Source organism: Ascaphus truei, chromosome 14 (genome assembly GCF_040206685.1).
Source record: "Ascaphus truei isolate aAscTru1 chromosome 14, aAscTru1.hap1, whole genome shotgun sequence".
NCBI classification, from domain to species: domain Eukaryota; kingdom Metazoa; phylum Chordata; class Amphibia; order Anura; family Ascaphidae; genus Ascaphus; species Ascaphus truei.
In genome coordinates, this window is record NC_134496.1 from 47,721,311 (window position 1) to 47,739,496 (window position 18,186).

At 41.9% G+C, this 18,186-nt stretch overlaps 1 protein-coding gene across 2 annotated transcripts in view; it reads right to left on the reverse strand.

Moving 5' to 3' along the window:
* The window catches only part of NLGN1 (neuroligin 1), a 476,103-nt gene extending 458,731 nt beyond the window's left edge, over window positions 1-17,372 (reverse strand). For both annotated transcript variants that reach the window (XM_075570759.1, XM_075570760.1), the window contains exon 1: window positions 16,902-17,372. The gene's annotated coding sequence lies outside the window, so the exon portion shown is untranslated. The remainder of the gene's footprint in view (window positions 1-16,901) is intronic.
* Between the last annotated feature and the right edge of the window lie 814 nt (window positions 17,373-18,186).

The following is an 18,186-nucleotide window of genomic DNA, read 5'->3' on the forward strand; positions in this document are numbered from 1 at the left end:
TGCAGTGTGTCAGTGTGTGCAGTGTGAGCAATGAGCAGTGTGTGTGCAGTGTGCAGTGTGTGTGCAGTGTGCAGTGTGCAGTGCAGTGTGTGCAGTGTGTCAGTGTGAGCAATGTGCAGTGTGTGTGCAGTGTGTGTGTGCAGTGTGTGTGCAGTGTGTCAGTGTGTGCAGTGTGAGCAATGAGCAGTGTGTGTGCAGTGTGCAGTGTGTGTGCAGTGTGCAGTGTGTGTGCAGTGTGTCAGTGTGAGCAATGAGCAGTGAGTGTGCAGTGTGGCAGTGTGAGCAATGAGCAGTGTGTGTGCAGTGAGTGTGTGCAGTGTGTGCAGTGTGCAAAAAAAAATGTAAAAAAATAAAAAATTTCATTTTTTTTTTTTTTTTTAAAACGGGAGCCACGGGAAAACCGCGTTATAACCGAATCGCGGTATAACGAGGCGCGTTATAACGGGGTTTAGCTGTATTACAGTAGCACTGCTCATGCAAGTGTAAGGCAAGTGATACAAATTCCGGCCTTGTAGTGTGTAGAATTTTTAGTAGGGATTCCATAAACACAGGGTTTAGGGGAAGTGCAGACGGAAACTGAGACTACAGGGCTTATTTGATCAGCCCTAAAGCGGCTAATCCATAAATCCCCTCAAACAATGATATTTGGTGGTAAAAAATGTGGAAATAAAAAAAATCAGACCCTTTTCATGAAAGGTACTCACAAAGAGATTCTGATTAAGGTATAACAGGAGCATGTAACGAAAAGGCTGTAGGAGAGAGAGCATGACAGAGACTTGTGAATAATATACAAAGCCCAAAGTCCCTCGTAAGCAGGATTTCTGTAATTAGTGCTTTTCCGAGTTATATGGCTCTGATTCAGCCTTGGCTATCGCTCAAATGTATCACCTTATCGACCTCCGTGATTGGCAGCAAAGGATTGAGGCTAGTCTTAACTTTAACACGGCTTGGTACATTATCATTTAAGATTACGAATCGCTTTGTACAACCAATCTTTATGCTTTTTGAAAATATGCAAAACACATGATAAATCCTAAAGCAAAAAAGGAAAGTGCAAGGAGAGAACTATCAATAAAAAGATTTAGTACTTTATGTAAAAAATATACATAATACAAACTTACATATCACAAGTTATAATCGATTCTGATCTCCCCCTTTACAGGCTCCAGTTGTTTAGTTAGCCAGGTCCCCGCCGGTGGAAAAGGGGGGAGGTTGTCTCCCATGCACCCAGATGCAAAGAGGGTATGGGGTGGCCAAGGAAGGGAAGTAAGAGGGGGTGGAGGGCTTGGGGATAACAAGAGCCTAGGGGACCGAGCAAGGAGAAAGTCCTGTCAGGACAGCAGCAACTGCAGCCAAACCGCCTATCCCGGCATCCTCATGGGGGAGGCTGATGTCAGAGGTCCGTCGTCACGGCATCTGGCGTCACGCATCACACAACCAGAAGACTCAGAGCCTCTACGCGTTTCACGTCACGTGACACTTCGGATATATTTGTTAACACAATTTTGAGACTACATTGATTGTATAATGCAGGAGTGGCCAACTCCAGTACTCAAAGGCCACCAACAGGTCAAGTTTAAGGATACCCCCCCTGCTTCAGCACAAGTGGCTCAATCAGTGGCTCATTATGACTGTGCCACTGATTGAGCCACCAGTGCTGAAGCAGTGATATCCCTAATACCTGAATTGTTGGTGGCCCCTGAGGACTGGAGTTCGCCACCCCTGGTATAATGCATACGTGTTTTACTTTTGTTACTAAACAGCTGTACGCAGAAGCACAACCTTTGTTTATATTTAAATATATTTTGACACTACTGTGCCTGTTCTGTGGTTACAATCTAAAATTGGAGCCATATTTTGGTTTGCAATGCTTATTGGCTTATATTTATAGTTGATTTTATTTAATTCTTTAGATTGCCCCACTGTAATCTTATTGACATAATTGGTTGGCTTTGTAAAACGCACAGTATTTAAGCATCTAAACATTTCTAAACAACTTTGTTTCCTACCGGCTGTCATTTTTGGAACTGCTACATAAGATACTCATCTGAGACTCAATATCAATTTACCTTGTGCCAAATGGTAAAAGTGCAATCATTTGTGAGCCGATTCTTCAGATTATGCTAGAAAGGAGTTGTTGAACTGTAGTGTCATGGGTTACTTCCAAGCTACTAATTGTAGTCTCATTTGTGGTTTCATTAGAAATGATTCAGTATTTTGAAATAGTGACTTAAAGTCTTATTGTGTAAAGATAGTTTACAGTTTATTTATTCATAATAGTAAAATGTATTTTGTAGTATTATTTTTTTCTAGCGTTTACGTTTATAGAATGTTTGCCATTAACATACTCCAGTATATTGAAAACATGAGTAATGCAGTTACACTATAAAAGGGATTATTTAAAATACTTTTGGGAGATCCATGTGTTCCATCCCTAACACAAAATAATGCCCAGTGAATTAGAGGGCAGAAGCCATAACGGCCCTTCCTTTGTAAGGGACGTCACTACCTCATTGCGGATTCCAGACCCAAGGTGATCACCATCGCAAGCAGTGGCAGATTAAGACCCTCTGAGACCCCTAGGCACCAGGACTTTGGGGTCCTTTTCTCGAGGCGGTCCTCCTGCATCGTTACGGCGTCATGTGGCATCTCATAGTCATGGAAATGCGTCGCCATCTTACGTCGCGGCGTCATTCCATGTCGGGGTGCCATGACAACGTGAAGCTGCAGGAGGAGGGCCGCTCCGTAGAAGGTAAGAGATGCCCCTCTATCCCTTATGCACACACACGACAGTGACCACCGGGATGCTAAGCATTGGAGCCACAGCACTCGCCCACCGCAACCTACCGGGGCCCCCTAACCTTGGGGACCAGTAGGCATGTGCCTAGTGTACCTACTGAGTAATCCGGCACTGATCACAAAGACTTGTGTAGCCAAGTCCCCTTGAGCTACTAATTCTCTGGCCCCTCTAGCACTGTAAGTCCCAGTACAGAGTGGGCAGTGTTGGGAGCAGATCATGCAGGGCCTGGTTGTATTGTTATATGTGTGTTACCTAATAAAGTTCAGGAGTAGCCTGGTATTTCAAAGGGGGCCTATGACTGATAGGTGGCCGGCTTACAAGCCCCTCCCCTGGGAAGGAGGGGTGTTCCCTCTAAAGGTTAGAGCAAGGGCTCTAGGAGTTAGTTATGTGCTGCCCTCCCTGCTATGAGTCTCTCCTGGACAGGAGTGGGCTGAGGCCTTGCCCTGTTAGGGGGTAAGGTATGCGGAGGAGGGGTGCTCAGGGCCTCAAGCCCGGGGTACTGCCTTCAGGGAATGGAACCTGTACTGATCCTAATAAACCCCAGTTATACCCTCTCTGGTGTGATGTCTGGAGTGTGACTACTGAGAGGAGTTGCCTATGGGGTTCATACTGGCTGCACCTGGATCCTCCTGGGCTGGAGGCGCTGCGCTGACCGAAGAACCATCCCCGATAGCCTGTCCTGATGTCTCCCTATACCACCGCGGAGATCTCAGGCCTTCTGTTCTACCTCACAGGTATGCACCCGCACCAGAATACACTGGTAGCTGCATGATCTCACTTAGTGTAGGGGAAAAGGTGCTACACTTTAGAGATACCTTATGTTTCTATCATCAATCAGTTATATCCTCCAGGTTTATTACATATCCACTTAAAACAGACAGAATGATAAGGCCTCGGCCATGTTCCCTGCTTGCTGGCGGAAGCGCACTGACACGCGCTCCCACTCAGCACTGAGCCCCATCAGCCGCAATTAGAGTGGCTTTAGTAGGGGCTCACCTGTGCTTCCGCGCGCTTGCGGAAGCGCAGGTCTTAGGGGAATTTAAAATTCCCCCGCTTGCCGGTGCGACAGGCCGGCCACGTGAGCAGTTCGCCCAATGAGGGTGAACCAGCTCCGTGACGTCACTGGCCCGCCCCCGGCCAGTGAAGTGCCCGCCCCCGGCCCGCCCCCTTACGGCGAGCAGGACAAGCAACCGCAAGGCCAGAGAAAGCACCCGCATTTCCTGAGCCTCAGCACGCCAGCGGTAAGCATGTCCGAGGCCTAAGAAGGATGAAGGCCTGACCCGTGTCTTAAATAGGAAGCTATGCTGCACTAAAATACACAACACTGACAGCCATCTTTTACCATCGCCTGGTCAGGGCCATTGCAACCAGAGACATCATTACTAATCTACTTGTTTACTGACCTCCAGGACCATGTTCAACTACACCTCAGAACTTACTGAGCTAGTAGCCACTATCAATGGAAAAGGGGCATTACCTCTTGGCCATTGTGTTTTTTATTGTTTTAATAAATGCAGCCGTTCCTTAAATTTACGGTAATGCAATTATGAAAGCTGCCGATCGATCTGTTCCCCCGTGATTGATCGGCGAAGATCCTGCTTACTAGGGCGCCCACTATGGCTGCCTATTTCATAGTAGTTACATAGTAGATGAGGTTGAAAAAAGACATACGTCCATCAAGTTCAACCTATGCTAAGTTTAGACGACAGATACTTTATTCTATATCCGTACTTACAGTAAATTGATCCAGAGGAAGGCAAAAAAAAAAAAAACAGACAATTACAGAATATTGAGAAGGGGTCTTCAAAGGCCACACTCTCTCTCCTGTCCTGTCCAACACAGTGATGTTAACCCTATTCCCTACTATCTTCCCCAACATGGGTAAGAATAATGTCCACTAATGTCAGTGGTCCATCACCTACAGACTTCAGAGCTGCCATCCCACAAGATGTAGGACCTGATTCCGTGGCCCCAACAGGCACAGGGACGGCAACCATATAATTCCCCAATAAATCACAGGAGAATTGGTCTAGTGACTTGGCTTTTACATGGTAGATTAGGTTAAAAAAAGACATACGTCCATCAAGTTCAACCTATGCTTGATTTAGACAACAGATACTTTATCCTATATCCGTACGTACAGTGTATTGATCCAGGGGAAGGCAAACAAAAAACCCCAGTGAAATATCATCTAATGATATCTCATAAGGGGAAAAATAAATTCCTTCCTGACTCCAAGAATTGGCAATTAGATCACTCTCTGGATCAACATCATTCCAATGTTAACTTATTTGGAATATCCCTGTATACCTTTCCTTTCTAAAATGATGTCCAACCTTTTTTTGAACAAATCTTTCGTATCTGCCATCACAGTCTCCATTGGTAATGAATTCCACATTGTAACTGCCCTTACTGTAAAGAACCCTTTCCTTTGTTGCTATGAAATCTCCTTTCCTCCAACCTTAAGGGATCACCCTGTGTCCTTTGTACTGCCCTTGGGATTTCAAAAGAGGAAGTGCTGTGGCTCTCTAAATGGCTACTATAGCAACTCAATAAAGCTTACTACATAAAACAATCATTACAAAGAGAAAATATGCAGTAAATATTATATAATACTAGGCTACACAACTGATTTATTTTAAAAAGAAGAAAAAAGCGATAAAATTTTGATTTAAATGATAATTTTAGGGGATTTCAGTCTCCAGATAGATGATCCATGTCACAAGCTTTCTGGATTCCATGATACTTGGATTTAATGTCCGCCACAATGACACACTGGCCATGCCACCATTAAAGCTTCTCCGTCTCAATTTCCAACATCCACTAAACCAATGATAAAATAAGAATATACACATCATGTAAAATATTGGATCCTTACAGAAGGTCACCTCCTGGCTTGATTATGGGCACTCACTATATCCTGGCTTGTCAAACAATCAGATCAATAGTTTACATGAGATTCAGAATACCACAGCTTCATTTTCACATCAGTGCAATAGAAATATGCATAGTTTAGAGTCAGGAATAATGGGCAAAAACCTGCACCACACGTATCAAATCCCACTAGTTTTAATGGGTTTCATGTTTGTTTGGTAAATGTGATGTTGTTTTAGTTTTGCAGCCTGAAGACTTTGATATATAGATGCCAATAAGGGCGTCTCATTACCAGTGACCAGCACAGCAGAGGATTAAGAAAGATCTGTAACATCTCTTCTGTATTGTGAAGGTACTCAAGAGGAAAACCAATAATCCCAATAATGTCCCGTTTTAAATTGTCAGGGTGGAAACTATCAATATAGTTTTAGCTGATGCAGCTTACTTATACAATAACAATGTTGATTCTCCTGACTCAAATACCATCATGTTGATACATTTGCAGTTAAGTATCTCTCGTGGCACAGTATTTCTGAGCCTACCGCCATTAATGCACTTTCTTCATAAATCAAGTACTGTCACACACTTATAGTTAAGCATCATCGTCAGTCAGAGCCCAATGTCATGTTTCTTATTATATGGGGGTTATTTATCAGAGCTGAAAAAACTTGGGTAATAATATTTGAAAAACAAAATTAGATACCAGAATTATCAAAGGAAAAAAAAAAAGTTAATTTCTCAAAGTTGGAAATGATCTTCTTTAAGAAATGTGCTATTTTTTGTACAACATTTGTTGTAGCCAGGATGCTTTGATAAATACCCTCGTGTTTGGCAGGCAGTATGCCAAATTTGTGCTTTCTTAGGAGGCTAATGTTGCTTTAAAAAAGGAGATCATTCATTAAAGTTTCACATCTGCAAAACTGGGCATGAAAGGTACCAAAAAACATATCAAAGAAAAATAAATTCCATTAGGACTTGGATAAACTATCCCCTATCTCTCTGCAATGTTCAAGCTAAAAACTCGAAGGTATATATGCATTCTGATGGATAAATATGGGTAGATTTCATTATACTATCACTCCAAGAAGCTGCTTTCCTAACTGCTTCAAACCCCCACTCCCTAAAAACCGGCAAAAACTGACAAAAAACACTTTAATACACGGGGTGCCAAACGTTTGGTGTTGCGCCCCACTGCCTGCTCTCAACCGCTGCTCCCCCACTTACCTTTGTTCTGGAGTCAAATGATGCGGTGGGGTCATGTGATGTCACATCACATGATCCTACAGCGTCAGTTGACGCCCCATTGCCATGGCGACGTGTCGCCCGGAGCCAAGGTAAGTGAGTTACAGAGGCCTTGCGCACTCCCTGGCAGTTAATTTAAATGCTTTGGGGAAGAGCACAGGGCTCTGTAATGGCTGTGCCTCTCCCCCCACCACCATGTTGCTCCATTTGCGACACAATACATGTAACCTAATATTTTTAGAAAATCTTTTATTTCTCTTATTGAATAAAAAGTGGCTTAACTTCTTCTTTTTTTTTAACATGGCCATTAAATTCAGAGTGGATGTCAAAGAATTTGTTTGCTTTGAGGCCGACTTCAAAGTGCTTTTGTTTTACATCCACTTCAAAGTGTACATTTACAACATAAATGTAATTGTGCTGCTCATTTGAGCCCCTGTGCCATCCGAACCTTACCTAACCCCTCCATCTGTGGCTTACATAGGTCCCCCATTTCATAATGCCTTGTGGTGCTCTTCAGTCTCCAAACTTTACCATGAGGACACTTCCCTGGCATTGTGTTGTGAGAATGAAGCTCAATAAACTCAATAGGTAACTGTCCTCACTCAGTCGAAAGATAAATGGTTTGAAGGCTGCATGAGATTGACATGGGGAGGAAAGACAGTGACCATGGATCACTTGGTAAAGTGAGACACAAAGCGAAAGAGTGTGTTGGGCAGGACATGTTGGGACTCGAAGAGGAATTTAGGCCAGAATTAGAGATGGGTTGAAATGGTTTTGCGGATTTGGATCTGCCTCGGATCGGACGGTTCCTTTGGTCCACGGATTTCCGTGGATCAGTCTCAAAAAGGCCAATCCACCCTTTTCTGATTTTTTTTTCTAGCACCAGCAATCCCCATGGCGAATTAATAATTTGCTGTCAGATTGTTAAAGATCCGCACTCAAATGTGAGGGGAGAGAGAGAGTGCAGATTTTTAACTCAACATGGAATCTGAGTGCAGATTCTTAAAAATCCATCTGGATTGTGTCCAATGGCAGATTCAGACTCATCTGCTCAGATTTTTTTAGTACCCAATCCGCAGACGGAATGTGCTTTTCGGGTGACAGATATGGTCAAAACAATCCGTGGAATTCCGGGGAACGGATTCGGATGGCTTCATCCATCCATGGTTAGAATGACCTGAGGGGTGGACTTCTCAATCTGACAAAAAGCATAAGGGCAATAGTCATGGGTATTTCTGTTTTCGACCCAGATCAAGGTACAGTATGCAACTCGTCCTGAGGCTCTCTGTAAACAATATCCAAACTAATGCCAACCACGGAAAAAACAAATACTGTTTAAACAACATGATTTTGAATAATGAATGACGTTAACATTTTTCATTTAACAAGTCTACGCGCATAATAAAACAGATGAATTCCATTTATTTTCAAATGACTTCAAATATCCTTTGGCGCAAAGCAAGATGTGTTATTGTGTGACTTCTGTTTAGCAGCCAGTATAGAAAACGATTTAAGTGTACTTCAACCACTGTCATCTCAATATAATCATTGAAATAATCCAATGTAAGACACTCCTAATCAGTGGCAGCTATACTATAGTGAGTAGAAATGTGAGTAGACGTTTTTCATACTCCTAAGCAAACTTTTTACTCTTTTTAGTTCAGCGAAAAAGTTAACTTCAATTGAAAACAGTCGCAACAAGTGTGCTTCGTGTTAAGAGGTATATGGCCATTGCATGTTTTATGCTACTGCGTGGTGCACTCACGAAGAAGACATGACACTTGCCACCGGTGGAAACGCGGCAAAGTGGTCCCGTAGCAAAGTGGATCCTACCACCAAATCAGAGGAGTAAAGAGGTCGGCGCGTAAGTGGTCTTGGTAAAAAAAAATATATAAAAGATTTATTGAAGGTAGATCGAAGTTCCGGTCCGCTTTCTTGAGAAAGCGAAAAGTCGAACGACTTTCAATAATTCTTTTTGATACCTCTTTTTACCAGGACCACTTGCGTGTCGACCTCTTTACTCTTCTGCATTGCACGGTGTATTCATTTTGCTTTCAAAATTCGACCAAACTCTAAAAAAAATAGCATCTCAGGGATGCTACTTTGCCACTTTAAAATAGTGATTTTGAAAAATGTGGGTTGTTTTGCTAGACATTTAGCAACCGCCCTGCTCTCTCCCTGATCAGGGGAAATCCCACAGTCCCCCAAGCCGGTCAGGTCACTATGTCCAGAGAGGTAATACACATATATATATATCCAGTATTGCATCTATTTTTTTTACTGGGCAGAATGTCCAAATATAGGAAAGTCTGGTTCAATCCTGGACACCTGTTGTAAGTCATAGATATGTGGCGTTTAAATAAGTACACTGTTACCCAAATTATTATTCAGTACTATTCTGCATTAGGCTGATTCTCAGATGCCTTTCATAGTTGGAGTGAGGAGTTCATCCCTTAGAATATTGCATTTTAGGCATTTCTCTTAGCGAGAAGTTTATGTATTGAAATAGCAAATACATTTCAATGGATAAAAATATCTTAAGTGTGGGTTACAGAATTACATTTATTTGTAATTATGTTTTGAAATGATAACAGTCCATTTCATTTATAATGAATGATATCTGCAGCTGTAAAGATGTTTCTCCACCAAAAAAATGATTTGTCTATATCACAAAATGAAACTCCAATTAACACTGTAAGTGGTATGTTTGAAACGGATTAACTAAACCAATGCACAAATAAATGTGTTATTTAGCACTAGCTACAGATTGATTCAAATAATGCATGCTCAGAATAAAGGACATTTGTATTTCTCAAATCTACTGGAGGAAAAAAATCTCTTTAGTTCAGCGCTGTACAATGTTTTAAAGCTTTTGAATAGAGATGTACAAACATTCACCCAAATTGGCGAACCTGGAGAAAGCTGCCATTTTGTTTCCACAATTAAAAAGATTGAACTTTTGTAAAACTTTCTGGGATCCTGACACGATCGCTGACTTGCCGTCTAAGAACGCAGTGATGTGATGATGTCACCACTGATAACCCGGAAAGGAAGCGTCCGCCTCAGTAGATGCGCGTTTTGAACCCAGTGAGCCACCGTACTTAACAGGGACGTTCCGTCCTGATGACATCACCAGATCAGGCTGCATAAGATGGCGATGATGACTGCATGCGGACAGGCGTCTTCCTCCTTGCTGGACCGTGGTCTTTCCATTGAGCGAATTCCCATTGGATACTTCAGAACTGCGAATTTGGAGCCTGTTGACATCAGATTTCTTATTTCTTTTTGACCCTAAGTATATCGTGGATGCCTATTTTTGAGTGATGAGTTTATAATAAGGTGCCCATTTGGTTGCGCATGCGCAAATGGCCCACACGCGAATGGCCCACACCGATCGGTCATGCGCGGCTGACAAGAGCCGATTGCGCATGCACGACTAGTAAGGGCGGATAGCACGTCAGGATCAGCTCTTGCAGGCTGCGCATAGCAGATCAGTGCGAAAAAACGGGATTTTTTTTAACTTTTTAAAGAGTCATTGGGAAACCAGAGGGAGGGGGCACAAGTCCAAAAACGAGACATTGTTTCCATTTGTCCATAGTCTCCCACCCCCCCCCCCGATATCCATTTCATGTTTTGCTTCTCCATGCTGAGCATTCCCCACCATCAGGCTTTATGGATAAGTATTACTGTCTCATCTCTTAGTTTTGTCTATGTCTATTTTGAAGTGCATCAGAGGACATGTCTATCAAGAACATAAGAAGATAGCCTTTGTTTGAATGATATTAGAATAATAATTGTGGTTTATAAGATTACCAAATAGAAATGAGGATTTATTAAAAACCCTTACATCATAAAAAGGGTCTGACAGCCAAGAGATTATAAGCATGTACTTGGGTAGGCCAAAATCCCCATCTTTTCCTAAAATACATAAAACGGTTGTTGAGGGAGTTCCGTGAAGCATGGTCTATAGAAAATGATATACAATTTTAGGAAGCAATAAATAGAATTAATATTTTCTATGCCCTTGAGATATGTAGCAGAATGGGCAGTGAATTACAGTAAGTCCACAGGCAACAGTGAAGACAGGCCAGATGTAACATGTTGTTCTACAGCCTGATTTTTTTCAGGGTCTATCTTCAATCTCTGGTAAAGAATACTTATAATGAACTTGCTGACCACAAATTAGCCCAATGCAAAATGGGAAAGGCACTAATCATGGAAGCAACACGTGACTTTCCTCCTCCTCTAATATTTAGAGAAATAGTGGTTGGTAAATAAAGTAGATGAAAAACAAAATTCTTTCTACAATCATCTCTACAATATGCAAGCTGGACAATGATACCTAAACTAATTTGAGTCACCGGTATCATTGTTGAGCTACTTGCCGTAATCCATGTGGCCATCCAAATCAATGAGCTCAAAAGGTATTAGAAATATATTGATTCACATAGTTCAGGACACACCGAACCAGATCAATTCATTTTTGTTGCACAAGCATTCTTGGGAAACAAGTGGACAGCATGGGAATTATTGTAAATTAATCTGATGTCGAAAAAAAGAAGTAGAAATATGTCTGAAGTCATTTTAATTAGCGGTCATATTTTCAAAATTGTATATATTTCAAACCCTGTAAAACATTATTGATTAGCATTTTGATGAAGTCCAGAACTCCACAGGATTTGGCAATGTTCTTCTTGCCTACCCCCATGTAATAGCACAGCTATGTGCAGAATCAATACAGTCCAATTCCTAGGCATAAGTCACTTTGTGATCTGCTTCATTATAACCATTTTAACCGCTTTGGTGACAGAGACACAAAAATAGCAAAACTGCACCAACAGCATCACTTTATCATTTGTATTTTGGCCTTTAGCTAAATGAGGCCAAGAAGCTGCAAAAAAAAAAAAAAAAAAGGCAATAAATTAATTGAAATTAATTGAAACATAAATGAAATCACATCAGACTTGTTCTCCTGACACTGCTAGACTAAAAGAGCACAGCCTGCAAGCCAGCGTCTGAATACAATGTGCGTGCTGACTCTGACTTCTATTCAATAGCTTTATGTCATTTTCCTCTTTTCTCTCCAAACAGAAACATTTCCTCTAGTCCTAATTACGCTTTTCTTTTTATAACTGCTGCATCTGGCAATCCCTTTCTCACTCTATTCCACTTCTGCCTCAGCTCCTGATGCTGGCTTTCTCCATCCCCTCCTAGCACTGAAACGCTGTAAGTAACGGCTCACTGCAATCAGGATGCAGCAACTCAAGCCTTTCCAGGCTGATATTCCTCTTCCAATCAGAAAGTGATGTGTCCATCGTTTCTCTAGAAGAGATCAGGGCCAAGGGTGAGGTAAAGAGGCAACGGCATCAAGCAGCATTTTCCTAGGGTGGCATTTTCCTGGCATACCCGGAATGGAGGCACAGAAAATGCTGCCCGAGGGACAGCTTGATGACGGTGCCATCGATGCCTCTGAAAAATCCGGGGCATCTCCTCCTGCTATCACACGGCATTGCGTTGCCTTGACAACGGGATGCCATATCACGCAGCAATGTCGCGTGGCGTCACGTTGCCATGACAACGCGACGTCATGTGACATCGCGACGTCACATGATGCCACGTAGCAGGAGGAGAGGCCGGTTGGACAGGGTGAGAGGCTCCGCACGCTCTGGGGGGCGGAGGCTTTCTGCGCTCGTCTCAGGACAGAATTTCGAATCTAGCATTCGACAACACATTACTATGCAATGCATGTTCTATATGTAGGGCTTTTCGGTGCTTATTCTTTTGTAAAATCAGTGGGTTTTTTAGTTTCCATACGCCCCCGTAATGCCTTTGTCCTCTATCCCTGAACGGGCAGCTACAAGAATTGGCATTTAATAGGAAAGGAGGCTTTATTTCTGCTTTTTATGTTTTTTTAACTGAAAAATGCAAGCTGATCAGTCGTGGGTTTTTTTTCCGGTTAAAAGCAAAAACAAGAACACCTATCTATATGTAATCACTGGAGAGTTGCACGAATGTCTTTCATTTTCCTTCAATAAAATGTGATTTTCTAGTCCTAATGCATTTTGCATTTTTTTCCGCGAAATTATTGCGAAAGTTCCAATTGCTCGGGAATGCAATATACCGTATTGGCCTGAATATAGCACGGCCTCGTGCATAATACGACCCTAGAGTTTGAAGGTGTTCTACATGAAAAATTAAAGGTGTTAGGCTGCGCATATAATACGAGTACAGTTTTTGAAACGACATTTTAAGGAAAAAACATAGCTCTATATTCGGCCTATACGGTATTCACCACATTGGAATTTTGCCAAAATGCCACTATACAAAGGGCCATGCAATTTCTGCACTGGAATTTGCAGTTTACGTTGATTTTAATGCTTAACAAACGTTTTGCAGACGGCTTCCATTTTCGCAAAAGAAAAAAAAAAGCATCTTTCCAGCAGTTACAGAGTTTTAGCCAAATAGAAGCAAAGAAAACAAAAATATTACATTGAATCATGCATGTCAATGAAGCCTTAAAAACAGGCATTAAAATGTTTGAAACAAATGTATTAATACTGGCATACCCCACATCAACGTACGCAATGGGACCGGAGCATGTATGTAATGCGAAAATGTACTTAAAGTGAAGCACTAAACTTTTTCCCACTTATCGATGCATGTGCTGTACTGCAATCGTCATATACGTGCATAACAGATGTAAATAACACATATGTAACAGGCTCTATAGTCTCCCCGCTTGCGCACAGCTTCGGTACAGGTAGGGAGTCGGTATAGCTGTTCAGGACGTGCTGACAGGCGCATGCGCGAGCTGCCGTTTGCCTATTGGGCGATATGTCCTTACTCGCAAGTGTACTTAAAGTGAGTGTCCTTAAACCGGGGTATGCCTGTACATGTGTAAAATTAGACACAAAATGAAATATCAATTGCTAGAAGGACCAAGCTCAATTGTTCTGCCATGCACAGAGGAAGAAAATCTGGTCAATAATCTCTGCAAGCCCAGCGGGAAAGGCCACAGGCAGCAGTTATCCTAATAACTTGCATTTTTGTACATCAATTATATTGGTGCATTGGTCTACAAAATATAGTAAGGTAAAAATGACTGATGTAGAAGTAACAGGATGAGGCCTTCGTGCGAGAGGTCTGGGCTGCAGCTTGAAAGAAATCCCCCCCTGGTGAATAGCCAATGGATCATTCCACGAGCCATAACTAAGGCAACTTCAGATATACTATATACAGAATGTATGGGTCATTTATCAAATTCTCACAGCTGAAAAACTAGGGTGAAAAAAGAACTCACTAGATTTATTGATGAAAAGAAATCCCATTAAAAGCAGAGGTTTGGTGGGTGCTGTGTATTTCCACCAGTTTTACCCCAGTTTTGTGTCCAAGATACTTTGATATATGACCCCATAAGGCAGAGTACCAGCATCCCAAACTGCTGCATCCTGTTAGTAATTGAGCAAGTGAGCCTGAGAAGATGATCTATGTTGAGGAAGGGGAGGAATTCATCAGAAAAGAAAAATCCAGGGCTGAGCATTTCACCCCCAAGATGTTGCATTTTTTGCTGACTGATTTGTTATTAAGAAGTGAGCTTTAGTTTACAAGGGTGCTCAACTCCAGTCCTCAAGGCACCCCCTCCCCTCCCCTCAACAGGTCTGGTTTTCATAATATCCCAGTTTCTGCACAGGTGGCTCAATCAGAGGCTCAGATTGAGCCACTTGTGCTGAAGCAGGGACTGATTGAGCCACGTGTGCTGAAGCAGGGGCTGATTGACATGTGCTGAAGCTGGGATGTTCCAAAATCCTGACCTGTTGGGGGGGGGGGGGGGTTGAGGACTTGAGTTGAGCACCCCTGAGTTAGGACATAAAGCTTTAATGGAACGGTTGGAGCTAGTGCATTTCTTATTTTTTGTAAATCCTCAAATCTAATTCCCCAGTGGACTATTGTTATTTTTCGATGAGGTCAATTCATACACCTGGTGTAATACAAGTATACAATACTCCACACTGTATCAGGATTTATTGCAAGTTTGTCTCTGTGATATTTAAACCGCTCCACTCGAGCAAGAGCTGACATTTAATGAGTTAGCTTTGTCAGAATGAAACAAATGAGAAATACCGGTCTTCTTTCTTAACCTACTGACAATAGGAAAAGGGAGTGATTGTATTAAAGAGTGTCATGTGCAAACCTTACAAAGTGAGGCAAAGGCCAAATATCAAGCAAAGTGTGTGACGTTTGGTGGATATTTTCAGTGTCATTTTTTTTTTGACTAATGGTTTTGCCATCAATTCAGTCCAATGTATTATTCTGTGTCATCCTGCGCCAGCAGCGTCTTAATTGTATGCAAATGACAAAAAGCTGGAGTGTGTGTTTATACAGATGTGGAAATCCTCTCACAGCACAAAAGAACAGGGCAATTTATACTAAATGTGGGACAGGTTTTCTTTTTGGGTTGCTCTGTGAACAGCTTTTTTATCATGGTCTGAAATGCAGCACACACGTCATGGTAAAGTTGTAAAACAATTCAGAATACGAAAAATGGGTGCACGTCTTTCTCTAGCATTAGTGTCTTAGACAAAAATCTTAATATGTCTTCCAAGAAATTCCCATACTGTAATATTCACATATCTTTGCCACCTCTTCTTGGGAAATGGTAGCAATAGCACCCTTTCCCTTTGGTCGATAATTAGGAATTGATTACATATATTAACCACTGGTTACAAAATAGAAAATGTCTTGCAAAAGTAGGCAATATTTTTTCACATCCAGTTAGTAACAGGTTGTTGAACTAAACGACAAATATAAACTCTGCTGATCATTTCACACAATAGTCAGTCTCTTCATCAGGTAATACACTGCACTCTTTATGTTTTCTTCTTTAACTCTTTATTGTCTTCCTCTCCTTTTTCACACTTTACTCCATTTTAGTACATAACACCACTAACACATCTCTCTTTACCTTCTTTTGTGTCAATTGTGTGCCTTGCCATTACTCTCAAATCTCACACCCTTTCTTCCCCAGACTCACCCTCCCTCTATGGTATTTCTATTAAACATCCAACATGTACATTAAATGAGGACATGGGATACAGTACACCAGAAAGCAGACAGTGGATGCACCAGTGTTGGAAAACACTGTCAAGAATCCAGCAGACAGTATAATGTAGGATACTGCAAGTACCATCAAGGATAAATGTGCAGAAGGATCTTCTATCTATTCTACACTGTAAGAAAATGCATCAATTTGCATAATTTAGCCTTAGTTGATTAGGTCTGTTCAGAAACCTATTGGTTTTCAGACCTATTTAGGAAATATTAATCCCATCAGTGTCATCAAGATCTGAGAAGCTGAGTGTATTGTCCCCATGTCTCTCAGGGAATGAGGGGCTGACCAGATTACTTGACTGCATATTTAAAGGGCATGATTTTAACCTGCTAGTAAATTAACCTGGCAGATGAATAAATAAAAAATACATGGAAGACCTTTACTTTAGTTCCATCACTGACATCTCCTTGGGGGATTTGAAATCCTCTTATTTTAAATGCAAATCATGACTGATGTGGTCCATTTCTTTAAGCCTAAGAAGCAGTTTAGTGGAAGTGTAGATGACAGTATAATAACATAGTTTTACAAATAAAACACACACACACACACACACACACACACACACACACACATATATATAGCGTGTATATATATGTGTGTGTGTGTGTGTGTGTGTGTACACACAGTATATATATATATATATATATATATATATATATATATATATATATATATATATACACGTGTATATATATACTGTATATATACACACACACACACATACACACAAATTGATTAAAGGGAAGTCTCTTGACATTTGTTCAAATGAGGGAAACAATGAAATAACTGGGGATACAGAAACAGACAAAAAGTTATTTATAGCCTATTCAATTAAATTGTAGGTGAATTCAACCCAGAGCCTTAGATCTCTCTTACCTTGTACTCGTCCCAGATCTGCAATCACAAATACTCGAGTTAGCCTAATACAAGGCTAAGGAGATGCAGAATTGAAGCATTTTGCAGCACCTTCACTTAATGAACACAGACATTGCTGTAACTGCAGCCTCAGTACCCACCAGCAGCTCCCACAGGACTCCAATTTCCCCCAGCACCGCCAATAAAAGATATATCCAAAAAAGCTATCTTGTTGCCACTAAAAAAAAAAAAAAAATAGAAGAGGAAGCAGAAAGCAACTTGCATGCCAAAAAAACCCCAACCAAATCCACAGATTCCGAGTCTGCTTAATAGCAGAGAAATCCCAGGGTGAGAGAAGTAGGGGAGATAGGGGGAGAGAGGAGGGGGGGGGGGAGCTTTTGGAAGATGCCTAGAAGGAGATTAGGATGAACAGGTTCTTCCACTGACTCTGTATATCCAGCAGCCGCCCCTAGTGCCCATGTAAGGGCTCTGCTACAGCCTGCTTGGTTCTGTGCGGTCACACTGAGCACTAGGGAGGAGGAGGAGGAGGAGGAAGAGGAGGAGAGAAAGTCTATGCACCGGCCACACAGCCACCGTGCGCGCTCTGTGCTCTTGCGCTTGGCCGGTGCACACAGCGGAGGAGGAGGCAGCAGCGCTCAGGGAGAAGGGTCCAGGACATCCTATGTAACGTTCAGCAAAACCAGCCAGAGAGGGGGAATCCCCTCATTGCAAGTTCAACAGATTGGGGCCCCAGTGAAAGCAGAGGTGTCAGCCTCCACAGGGCCCAAAAAATCAGTGAGATTAACCCCTCCTCCCCCAAAAAGGTATTTGTATTAAAAGTGATGATTTTTTTTTTGTCGAGAAAACCCATTGAAGTCTATAAGGAGCCAAGGCTAAAAACCAGTGAGGCGCACAGAAGAGAAGTGAGCCGTGTTGGCATGTATGTGGAACCCCAAAAAGGGGGTTTTGGGAATCCAACTTTCATGTTTTTAAGTTGAGCCATTTTGGTCCCACATGACATTTACCAGGTGTGACACTTAACCCATTCACTGCCAGAAAGTTTTGCAATACATGTGTCACCTGCACATCTGGCAGCAAAAGAGTTAAGTACGTTCCTGTTGAAAGAGCATTTACATTTTACAGACATAAATGTTTCTTTTTTTTCCGGGTTTCCCATGTAATATGATTATATTGCATTGTAGGCAGTACAATTGTTTTGCAAAAAAGTGACTATATTCCCATTAATTCAGGGGTTCTCAACTCTAGTCCACAAGGGCTACCAACAGGTCAGGTTTTCAGTATATTG